This window comes from Oncorhynchus keta, unplaced genomic scaffold (genome assembly GCF_023373465.1).
Source record: "Oncorhynchus keta strain PuntledgeMale-10-30-2019 unplaced genomic scaffold, Oket_V2 Un_scaffold_3710_pilon_pilon, whole genome shotgun sequence".
Classification (NCBI taxonomy): Eukaryota; Metazoa; Chordata; class Actinopteri; order Salmoniformes; family Salmonidae; genus Oncorhynchus; species Oncorhynchus keta.
This window is the reverse complement of record NW_026290925.1, coordinates 46,302-59,210: the sequence shown is the minus strand read 5'-3', so window position 1 is coordinate 59,210 and position 12,909 is coordinate 46,302. Positions and strand designations below refer to the sequence as shown.

At 46.1% G+C, this 12,909-nt stretch overlaps 1 pseudogene; it reads left to right on the top strand.

Annotated features, from left to right (window-relative positions):
* Positions 1-11,342, top strand: part of LOC127928763 (elongator complex protein 4-like) — a 45,306-nt pseudogene extending 33,964 nt beyond the window's left edge.
* The last annotated feature ends 1,567 nt before the right edge of the window (positions 11,343-12,909 follow it).

The window sequence follows — 12,909 nt, the reverse complement described above, 5'->3', positions numbered from 1 at the left end:
CAGGCGTTGTAGGGAGGTCATACAGGCACGTGGATCCGCCACCTCATCAGGAGCATGCCCAGGCGTTGTAGGGAGGTCATACAGGCACGTGGAGGCCATCCGCCACCTCATCAGGCATGCCCAGGCGTTGTAGGGAGGCCAGGCACGTGGAGGCCACACACACTACTGAGCCTCATTTTGACTTGTTTTAAGGAAATTACATCAAAGTTGGATCAGCCTGTAGTGTGGTTTTCCACTTTAATTTTGAGTGTGACTCCAAATCCAGACATACATGGGTTGACAAATTTGATTTCCATTGATAATTTTTGTGTGATTTTGTTGTCAGCACATTCAACTATGTAAAGAAAAAAGTATTTAATAAGAATATTTCATTGATTCAGATCTAGGATGTGTTATTTTAGTGTTCCCTTTATTTGTTTTGAGCAGTGTAGTTTAGCCTTTATTGTGTGCTATAGCTTGGAACATAAATACATGGGACTCTAGATGACATCATAATGAGGTATTGTTTCCAACAATTTGGCTGTTTTCCTAAAGAAGTTAAATCCGCTATGTGTTTTGTTTCCTTGCCACAATACTAACAAGAATCGCGATACTGGTATGTTCCCGGGCCCTACCCGGTACCCCCATCCCTGTCCTGAGAGGTAGTATGGACAACGATGCCTTCTCTGATGGGAGTGACCACTGACTGTCCCTCTCTGGCCTGAATACTCAACCCTTCATATCTGATTCTCTACCCTCCTCCACCCTGTAACAACCACGTGATGTTGGAGGTATAGCAACACGTGATGTTGGAGGTATAGCAACACGTGATGTTGGAGGTATAGCAACACGTGATGTTGGAGGTATAGCAACACGTGATGTTGGAGGTATAGCAACACGTGATGTTGGAGGTATAGCAACACGTGATGTTGGAGGTATAGCAACACGTGATGTTGGAGGTATAGCAACACGTGATGTTGGAGGTATAGCAACACGTGATGTTGGAGGTATAGCAACACGTGATGTTGGAGGTATAGCAACACGTGATGTTGGAGGTATAGCAACACGTGATGTTGGAGGTATAGCAACACGTGATGTTGGAGGTATAGCAACACGTGATGTTGGAGGTATAGCAACACGTGATGTTGGAGGTATAGCAACACGTGATGTTGGAGGTATAGCAACACGTGATGTTGGAGGTATAGCAACACGTGATGTTGGAGGTATAGCAACACGTGACTGTGATAGAGGAAGCTTTATTTAGCTAGTTGGTTAGTCTGGTCTCTCTCAGCCACAGACAGTCTAGACTGGCAGCAGTGGGGCTGGCTGGGCTATCCATTATTAAACACCCACACCCAGGGAGGAAGAGTGATGCATAGAAAGCCTCCTCACACCGCCCAGTGCCACAGTCCACTTGAAACTTTAATCAGGACCTCGGTCCCCTTGCTCATCACACACACCCGTCATTCAGAGCCCCACTAGTTTTGATCCCTACCTTTTTCGCTAAAAATAATCATATATATTATTTTTTGAGGGATGCATGTTTTGCATGTAATGTTGACATTAATACGTGTCACACATCAGTTTGGAAACGATGTACATTTAAAGCCACATACAAACTTGGTCTCTTTTTTTGCTTTCTTGAGTAAGGCAGCTCCAAAATGCAGGTGTTTCAGCCTCGCTCAGAGCTTTCTGTGGTGGAGGGGCAGCCAGTGGAAAATACAGAACATAAGGGTTGGTAATGTTCTCTATTTGCACCGTGATTGGCTCAGTGTTCTGTCACTCATGGGGACACTACGTCACCGCCAAATCTAAGGGTAGAGCTCGAAATTCAAGCCCCTTGGGTGCTGCCTTAGTTACATTAGAAGTACCCATCCAAGAAGATTCAAGGTCATTGGCCACAGATCAACTGTATGTGATTTGACATAATTTTAAGTCGGAAATGTACATACACTTAGGTTGGAGTCATTAAAACTCGTTTTTCAACCACCACAATTTCTTGTTAACAAACTATAGTTTTGGCAAGTTGGTTAGGACATCTACTTTGTGCATGACACAAGTACTTTTTCCAACAATTGTTTACAGACAGATTATTTCACTTATAATTCACTGTATCACAATTCCAGTGGGTCAGAAGTTTACATACAATAAGTTGACTAAACAGCTTGGAAAATTCCAGAAAATGATGTCATGGCTTTAGAAGCTTCTTATTGACATTGTTTGAGTCAATTGGAGGTGTACCTGTGGATGTATTTCAAGGCCTAACTTCAAACTCAGTGCCTCTTCGCTTGACATCATGGGAAAATCAAAAAATATCAGCCAAGACCTCAGAAAAGAAATTGTAGACCTCCACAAGTCGGGTTCATCCTTGGGAGCAATTTCCAAACACCTGAAGGTACCACATTTATCTGAACAAACAACAGTACTCAAGTATAAACACCATGGGTCCACGCAGCCGTCATACTGCTCAGGATGGAGACTCGTTCTTTCCCCTAGAGATGAATGTACTTTGGTGCGAAAAGTGCAAATCAATCCCAGATCAACAGCAAAGGACCTTGTGAAGATTCTGGAGGAAACGGGTACAAAAGTATCTATATCCACAGTAAAACGAGTCCTATATTGACATAACCTGAAAGGCCGCTCAGCAAGGAAGAAGCCACTGCTCCAAAACTGCCATAAAAATGGCAGACTATGGTTTGCAACTGCACATGGGGACAAAGATCATAAATCTTGGAGAAATGTTCTCTGGTCTGATGAAACAAAAATAGAACTGTTTGGCCATAATGACCATTGTTATGTTTGGAGGTAAAAGGGGAGGCTTGCAAGCTGAATAACACCATCCCAACCATGAATCACGGGGTGGCAGCATCATGTTGTGAGGGTGCTTTGTTGCAGGAGGGACTGGTGCACTTCACAAAATAGATGGTATCATGAGGTAGGAAAATAATATGGATATATTGAAGCAACATCTCATGACATCAGTCGGGAAGTTAAAAGCTTGGTCGCAAATGGGTCTTCCAAATGGACAATGACCCCAAGCATACTTCCAAAGTTGTGGCAAAATGGCTTAAGGACAACAAAGTCAAGGTATTGGAGTGGCCATCACAAAGCCCTGACCTCAATCATATAAAACATTTGTGGGCAGAACTGAAAAAACCTGTGTGAGCAAGGAGGCCTACAAACCTGACTCAGTTACACCAGCTCTGTCAGGAGGAATGGGCCAAAATTCACCCAACTTATTGTGGGAAGCTTGTGGAAGGCTACCCGAAACATTTGACCCAAGTTTAACAATTTAAAGGCAATGCTACCAAATGCTAATTGAGTGTATGTTAACTTCTGACCCACTGGGAATGTGATGAAAGAGATAAAAGCTGAAATAAATAATTCTCTCTACTATTTTTCTGACATTTCACATTCTTATAAGGTGGCCATGGACCCAAAAATATTTTGGGTCCATGTCCAGGAATCTCCCCAGACCTTAATCCCATTGAGAATTTGTGGTCAGTCCTCAAGAGGCGGGTGGACAAACAAAAACCAAAAAAATTCTGACCAACTCCAAGCATTGATTATGCAATAATGGGCTGCCATCAGTCAGGATGTGGCCCAGAAGTAAATTGACAGCATGCCAGGGCGGAAGCGGCAAGACATCGGCATTTGGTTTATTGATTGTAATATGTTGTCTGATGACCTACAGGTAACTTCCAAAATCAGGGAAATGCTTATTTACAGGCTCTAACCAATGGTGTGGAAAAAAGGTGTGTGTGTGTGTGTAGGTAAGTAAAGAAATAAAACAACAGTAAAAAGACTTTTGAAAAAAGAGTAGCAAGGCTATATACTGTTAGTCAGGCTTATTGAGGTAGTATGTACATGTAGGTATCGTTAAAGTGACTGTGCATGTATGATGAACAGAGAGTAGCAGAAGTGTAAAAACAGAGGGGTTGACGGGTGGTGGGACACAATGCAGATAGTCAGGTAACCATTTGGTTACCTGTTCAGAGACTTATGGCTTGGGGGTAAAAACTGTTGAGAAGCCTTTTTGTCCTAGACTTGGCACTCCGATACAGCTTGCCATGCGGTAGCAGAGAGAACAGTCTATGATGGGTGGCTGAGGTCTTTGACCATTTTTAGGGCCTTCCTCTGACACCGCCTGGTGTAGAGGTCATGGATGGCAGGCAGCTTTGCCATACGCACTACCCTCTGAAGTGCCTTGCGGTCAGAGGCCGAGCAATTGCCGCACCAGGCAGTGATGCAACCGGTCAGGATGCTCTCGATGTTGTATCTGTAGAACCTTTTGACGATCTCAGGACCCATGCCAAATCTTTTTAGTTTCCTGAGGGGAATAGGCTTTGCCGTGCCCTCTTCACGACTGTCTTGGTGTGTTTGGACCATTCTAGTTTGTTGTTGATGTGGACACCAAGGAATGTGAAGCTCTCGACCTGCTCCACTACAGCCCCATCGATGAGAATGGGGATGTGCTCGGTGCTCCTTTTCCTGTAGTCCACAATCATCTCCTTAGTCTTGGTTACGTTGAGGTATAGGTTGTTATTCTGGTACAACCCGGCCAGGTCTCTGACCTCCTCCCTATAGACTGTCTCGTCATTGTGGGTGATCAGGCCTGCCATTGTCGTGTAGTCAGCAATCTTAATGATGGTGTTGGAGTCGTGCCTGGCCATGCAGTCGTGGGTGAACAGGGAGTACAGGAGGGGACTGAGCACGCGCCCCTGGGGAGCTCCAGTGTTGAGGATCAGCGTGGCAGATGTGTTGCTACCTACCCTTACCACCTGGGGGCAGCCTGTCAGGAAGTCCAGGATCCAGTTGCAGAGGGAGGTGTTTAGTCCCAGGATCCTTAGCTTGGTGATGAGCTTTGAGGGTACTATGGTGTTGAACACTGAGCTGTTGTCAATGAACAGCATTTTCACATAGGTGTTCCTTTTGTCCAGGTGGGAAAGGGCAGTGTGGAGTGCAATAGAGATTGCATCATCTGTGGATTTGTTTGGGCTGTATGCAAATTGGAGTGGGTCTAGGGTTTCTGGGATAATGGTGTTATGTGAGCCATTACCAGCCTTTCAAAGCACTTCATGGCTATGGACGCTACGGAACAGCTGATGCTCTCCTGCATGCCTCGAAGCGAGCATAGAAGTGATTTAGCTCATCTGGTAGGCTCGTGTCACTGGGCAGCTCACGGCTGTGCTTCCCTTTGTAGTCTGTAATAGTTTGCAAGCCCTGCCACATCCGACGAGCGTCTGAGCCGGTGTAGTATGATTCAATCTTAGCCCTGTATTGACGCTTTGCCTGTTTGATGGTTCGTCTCAGGGCATAGCGGGATTTCTTGTAAGCTTCCGGGTTAGAGTCCCGCACCTTGAAAGCGTCAGCTGTACCCTTTAGCTCAGTGCGAATGTTGCCTGTAATCCATGACTTCTGGTTGGGGTATATACGTACAGTCACTGTGGGGACGACGTCCTCAATGCACTTATTGATAAAGCCAGTGACTGAGGTGGTGTATCTGACCATTTTTTATAGACTGAGTCACTGGGGCTTCCTGCTTTAATTTTTGCTTGTAAGCAGGAATTAGGAGGATAGAGTTGTGGTCGGATTTATCAACTGGAGGGCGAGGGAGAGCTTTGTACGCGTCTCTGTGTTTGGAGTACAGGTGATCTAGATTTTTTTCCCCTCTGGTTGCACATTTAACATGTTGATAGAGGTTTGTAAAACTGATTTAAGTGTCCCTGCATTAAAGTCTCCGGCCACTAGGAGCACCGCCTCTGGGTGAGTGGTTTCCTGTTTGCTTATTTCCTTAAACAGCTGACTGAGTGCGGACTTAGTGCCAGCATCTGTCTGTGGTGGTAAATAAACAGCCACGAAAAGTATAGCTGAAAATTATAGACAGGATGTTCATTTAGTTGGCCATCCTAAAATCACCGACCACAAACACACTATTGGTGACCCACCCCTCTAAACAGTACAATTAAAATGTGTGCTAAGTAATTTCGCTCACCTGGGGTTTAATTTCTGTGTGTGACTGACCTCAGCCTCTAAGTGCTCTGAGGCCTGACTGGGGGAACATGCATACTTTAACAGTAGAACACAAGTGTAAAGGATGGAGAACAAGAAAGGAAGATAAGACAGGAAGGCATGAAAACTGCATCAGGCAGGTGGCAGGCAGCCAACACAGAGAAGAGGACCTTAATGATTTAAGAGGCTGAGGAGATGAATAATAGAAGACTCCCACCATCCCTGCGTCCCTCTCTCCCTCTCTCTCTCTTCCCCTCTCCCTGCGTCCCGCTCTTCCTCACTCACTGCGTCCCTCTCTTTCCTCTCTCCCTCTTCCTCTCTCTCCCTCCCTCCTCCCTCCCTCCCTCCCTCCTCCCCCTCCCTCCCTCCCTCCCTCCCTCCCTCCCTCCCTCCCTCCCTCCCTCCCTCCCTCCCCCTCCCTCCCTCCCTCCCTCCCTCCCTCCCTCCCTCTCCCTGCATTCCTCTCTCTCCTTCTTCCTTGTTCTCTGCTGTCACAACAGAGGGAGATCTGACCAGCAGGGGGAGCCCTCCTCGAGCGATCCTCTCCTTCACTCCTTTAACTATGTGTTTGTGTTCTTGTGTGCATGTTGCGTGTGTGTTTGTCTTTGTGCGTGAGTGTACATATGCACATCTCTCTACTTGTGTGTTATGTGGTACAAATATATTATGCAGCATCTCCTCCTTCCTGCTCCTAATGTTTACCTTTACCCCCCACACCATTCTCCATATAACCTCAACAACTGCCCCCCCACACCATTCTCCATGTAACCTCAACAACTGCCCCCCCCACACCATTTTCCATATAACCTCAACAACTGCCCCCCACACCATTCTACATCTGACCTCAACAACTGCCCCCCACACCATTCTACATCTGACCTCAACAACTGCCCCCCACACCATTTTCCATATAACCTCAACAACTGCCCCCACACCATTCTACATCTGACCTCAACAACTGCCCCCCACCATTCTACATCTGACCTCAACAACTGCCCCCACACCATTTCCATATAACCTCAACAACTGCCCCCCCCCCACACCATTCTACATGTGACCTCAACAACTGCCCCCCCCCACACCTTTCTCCATGTAACCTCAACAACTTCCCCCCACACCTTTCTCCATGTAACCTCAAAACTTCCCCCACACCTTTCTCCATGTAACCTCAAAACTGCCCCCCACACCTTTCTCCATGTAACCTCAAAACTGCCCCCACACCTTTCTCCATATAACCTCAACAACTGCCCCCCCATACCTTTCTCCATGTGACCTCAACAACTGCCCCCTCCATACCTTTCTCCATGTAACCTCAACAACTGCCGGGTAATGATTACCCATTCATTTAATTTCAGCGCTGACGTCAGGAGGTTTTCAATTACCTGTGATCACTCATCTTTCTCTCTCCTCTCTCCCTTTTGTGTCTTTCCCTCACCCTCACTCTCCATCTCTCTTTTCTCCATCTCTCCATCTCTCTCTCAACAACTCCTACAGAACAGAGCTCTGATGGGCAATATAACCAGGTTGTGTGACACGGCCATCGCCATCTAGAGTCCTTCAGAGGCTCAGAGAGAGACCAACCCCTGTACAAAGATTACCACGTGACCTCAACCCCCCACACACACACAGGGCCAGTGCATAAAATGGATGTGTGTGTGTGTGTGTGTGTGTGTGTGTGTGTGTGTGTGTGTGTGTGTGTAACCTCAACAACTGTGTGTGTGTGTGTGTGTGCGTGTGCGCTCTCTCTGACCTCAACGAGCGCCCATTTCTGAGGCTGGTCGGCTAGGCAGGCAGGCAGGCCCTCACAGGCAGCCCAGGCTGTCAGGGCCTGTTAGTGGGCTACTGCTCAATCAGACGTGCTCCTCACTAGACAGGCCGGGGATTCAGCTGCCTCACGCCCCACACTCTCCCCTCGCCCCTCTCACCCCCAGCAGAGCTCCTCTCTCCCCTCCCTCCCTCCACACACATACAACCCCCCCCAGTCCCATATACCCCTGAGGCCTGGTGTAGAGCGGAGTGGACCAATGCTGGGGAATCCATATTCTTCACCATCACTCTCCATCCATCTTTTCTCTCTGTCCACTCCCCCACTCTCCATAGATGGTTTAGTCTGCTCTGACATGGAGGATGACAGTCTGAGAGGGGGAAGAGGAAGGAGATATATATATATATATATATATATATATTATAAAAGCATCTCCCTCTCTCATACACACATTCCCTCTCTCCATCACTCCCTCCCCCACACTCTCTCTCTCTCTCCCCTCCTCATACACAACTGTTCCTCTCTCCATCACTCCCTCACTCTCTCTCTCCCACACATAAAACAACTCAGTTTAAGAGATGGAGGTATTTTTAGTCATGCCTCTCTTTTCTCTCTTGCTCTTTTCCTCTGGTTTATTCCTCTCCTAATTTCCTATGGTTTATTCCCCTTCTCCTCCTCCTTTCCTCTGGTCATTCCCCCTTCTCCTTTCCTCTGGTTATTCCCCTCCCCCTCTCCTCTGTTTTATTCCCCCTTTCCTCTGGTTTATTCCCCCTCTCCTCTCCCATTTCCTCTGGTTTATTGCCCCTCTCCTCTGGTTTATTGCCCTCTCCTCTGGTTTATTCCCCACTCTCCATGTAACTGGTTTATTCCTCTACCCTTTCCTCTGGTTTATTCCCCCTTTCCTCTGGTTTATTCCCCTTCTCCTCTCCTCTTGTTTATTCCCTTTTCCTCTGGTTTATTCCTCTACCCTTTCCTGGTTTATTCCCCCTTTCCTCTGGTTTATTGTGTGTGTGTGTGTGTGTGTGTGTGTGTGTGTGTGTGTGTGTGTGTGTGTGTGTGTGTGTGTGTGTGTGTGTGTGTGTGTGTGTGTGTGTGTGTGTGTGTGTGTGTGTGTGTCCCCCTTTCCTCTGGTTTATTCCCCTTTCCTCTGGTTTATTCCCCCTTTCCTCTGGTTTATTCCCCCTTTCCTCTGGTTTATTCCCCTTTCCTCTGGTTTATTCCCCCTCTCCTCTGGTTTATTCCCCCTTTCCTCTGGTTTATTCCCCCTTTCCTCTGGTTTATTCCCCCTTTCCTCTGGTTTATTCCCCCTTTCCTCTGGTTTATTCCCCCTTTCCTCTGGTTTATTCCCATTCTCCTTTCCTCTGGTTTATTCCCCCTTTCCTCTGGTTTATTCCCCTTCTCCTCTCCTCTGGTTTATTCCCCCTCTCCTCTGGTTTATTCCCCCTCTCCTCTGGTTTATTCCCCCTCTACTCTGGTTTACTCCCCCTTTCCTCTGGTTTATTCCCCCTTTCCTCTGGTTTATTCCCCTTCTCCTTTCCTCTGGTTTATTCCCCCTCTCTTCTGGTTTATTCCCCTTCTCCTTTCCTCTGGTTTATTCCCCTTCTCCCTCTGGGTTATTCCCCTTCCTCTGGTTTATTCCCCTTTCCTCTGGTTTATTCCCCTTTCCTCTGGTTTATTCCCCCCCCTCTCCTCTGGTTTATCCCCTTCTCCTTTCCTCTGGTTTATTCCCCCTCTCCTCTGGTTTATTCCCCTTCTCCTTTCCTCTGGTTTATTCCCCCTCTCCTCTGGTTTATTCCCCTTTCCTCTGGTTTATTCCCCTTTCCTCTGGTTTATTCCCCCTCTCCTCTGGTTTATTCCCCTTCTCCTTTCCTCTGGTTTATTCCCTTCTCCTCTGGTTTATTCCCCCTTTCCTCTGGTTTATTCCCCTCTCCTCTGGTTTATTCCCCTTCTCCTTTCCTCTGGTTTATTCCCCTTCTCCTTTCCTCTGGTTTATTCTCCTTTCCTCTGGTTATTCCCCTTCTTCTTCCTCTGGTTCTTTCTCCCTCTCCCTCTCCCCCTTTCCTCTGGTTTATTCCCCTTCTCCTCTCCTCTGTTTTATTCCTCATTTCCTTTGGTTTATTCCTCCTTTCCTATCAGTCTGGTTAGTCAGCCCTAGTTGAGACAGATGAAGAATGATTAAATGGCATCTTTTAGTTTCTCCTCTAACACATGTTTTATTTACATGCTGACATGTCCCACGCCCCTAACCTGTCCCACGCCCCTAACCTGTCCCACTGACCGCTATTGTTTTGCTTTGTGTTCACCCACCGCACAATGATACAGTTTAATATAATACACAGCTGAGGTTTGAATCTCTCTGTTAGAAAGATGTTGATCTGATATGTAACTATACTGGCAGTATTTGACCTATATCAAAATATACATCCTCTGTTTAAGAATTTGCAAATGTGTGTTCATTGTGTGTTTTGTGTGTGTGCTTTGTAGCAGCAGTTCAGGGCTGCTCAAAGCATGCTGGGATGCCTGTCACAACGAATCAGGCGATAGGAAATCACCCAAGTGCACGGAGAGAACTCACCATCCCCTCTCTTTCTCCATCTATTCCCCTCTCTCTCTCTCTCTCTCTTCTCCTTCTTTGTACCATCCCTGCTTTCCAGTTTTATGAAATGTCACTTTACGGAGGGAGGGAGAATTTCTTAAGGTCTCTTCCTATGAAAAGTGAACCTATTTAATCCTCTCGCCCACCACCCCACCCATCTACAACATATTATGTATAGCAAGCCCTACAGCACACACACACACACACACACACACACACACACACACACACACACACACACACACACACACACACACACACACACACACACACACACAGTCATTCCAGCCTGCCGGTCTTCCTTCCTGAAATAAGAACTCAATTAGTTTGTCCTCTGGAATAGAAGTCCCTGTTTATCTTGTTCTGCCTCATTACTTGAGTATAATCACAACATTTTGCCTGAGTGCTTCAAGTGCTGAATATTGCAGCTCCTGATTGGAAGGAGGATAGAGTGAGGGAAGGAGAGAGGGAAACATGGAGGGCGAAGGAACCTGTCTCCTGAGCTCCCTCCTAATAGGAGGTATGTGAGGGCCTGGCACATAACTGGCCATTACAACTCCTTTGGTGCGTGAGGGGTGCATCTCAATAGTCTATAGTGACTTCCTCTTCCCATGTCCATGCCTTCATCTGATCTGAAAATATAAGATAGGTTTAAGGAAGGTGGAGAATGCCTTCCAGGTATAACCTGTTCACAATCCACTTTGTTTCCACATCAGTGCAGAGAAAGGAAAGGAGACAATTGAGGAAGCCACTTTGACTATTGAGATGCACCCATGGATGATGTGTACTTTGTCCTTTATCCAAATTGGTTTCCCTCTGTCCTCTTCTCTCCCAGGTCTGCTAGATGTACGTCAGCTGCCCTATCTGAACTGCCTGGTGTGTGATCTGCCCGACAACAAGGACCTGGCCTTCAAACTCAAGAGGAAGCAGTTCACCATTGAGGTAGGCCTCTGCCACCACAACAACCCGTTCGAGTGTGTGGTTACGTAATCTAGCAAACAAACAAGTGTCATATCCTGTTATCTTTTCACACGCTTTCTCTCATACTCTTTCACACTCTTATCTTTCACACACACTGTCTTTCACACACGCTGTCTTTCTGTCTTTTCACACATGCTGCTGCTCTTTCACACACGCTGTCTTTTCACACGCTGTCTTTCACACACTCTGTCTTTCACACTCTTTCACACACGCTGTCTTTCACACACGCTGTCTTTCACACACGCTGTCTTTCACACACTCTGTCTTTCACACACTCTGTCTTTCACACACTCTGCTGTCTTTTCACACGCTTTCACACTCTGTCTTTCACACACGCTGTCTTTCACACACGCTGTCTTTCACACACGCTGTCTTTCACACACTCTGTCTTTCACACACTCTGTCTTTCACACACTCTGTCTTTCACACACGCTGTCTTTCACACACGCTGTCTTTCACACACGCTGTCTTTCACACACGCTGTCTTTCACACACTCTGTCTTTCAAATATACACATTCAGGCACATACTCATACATGCAGAAAAAACACATTATCTCAACAGCCAAATCATATTATAATTTTAATGAAAGCGTGAACTTATTACAGATCTCCATTGAGAACAGAAGTAATGATTTATTTAAAACCTTATGCATTTAATTTCTTCTGCATTCTTCCTGTCCACAGCATGGCTCACAGTAAGTGCTGATGGTTATTTTGAATTGTCTCTGGCGTTAGCCTCGCTTCACTAGTCTCTGTTAAAACCTCTTGAGTGTAGGGGGCAGAATTTTGATGTTTGGATGAAAAACGTACCCAAATTAAACTGCCTATTTCTCAGGGTCAGAATCTAGAATGTGCATATAATTGTCCGATTAGGATAGAAAACACTCTAAAGTTTCCAAAACTGTCAAAATATGGTCTGTGAGTATAACAGAACTGATATTGCAGGCGAAAACCTGAGGTAAATCAAACCAGGAAGTGGCCTCTATTTTGAAAGCTCCATGTTCCATAGCCTGCCTTCGCTCCATTTAAAGGATATCAACCAGATTCCTTTCCCTATGGCTTCCCCATGGTGTGAACAGTCTTTAGACATAGTTTCAGGCTTTTATTTTGAAAATGAGCGAGAAAAATGACATCACACCATTGTATGGCTGGGTGCCAGCAGCGTTTTGTATGCGCAACGGCTTGGAGTATCCATTTTCTCTCTCTCTGAAGAAGCTACATTCCCCGGTTGATATATTATCGATTATATATTGTAAAACAACCTGAGGATTGATTATAAAAACATTTGACATGTTTCTGCGAACATTACGGATACTATTTGGAATTTTTCGCCTGCGATGTTGTGACCGCTCGAGCCTGTTGATTTCTGAACATAACGCACCAACCAAATTGAGGTATTTTGGATCTAAAAATAATCTTTATGGAACAAAAGCAACATTTATTGTGTAACTGGGAGTCTCGTGAGTGCAAACATCCGAAGATCATCAAAGGTAAGCAATTTAATTTATTGATTTTCTGACTTTCGTGACCAATCTACTTGGCTGCTAGCTGTTTGTAATATTTGGTCTTCTGAGA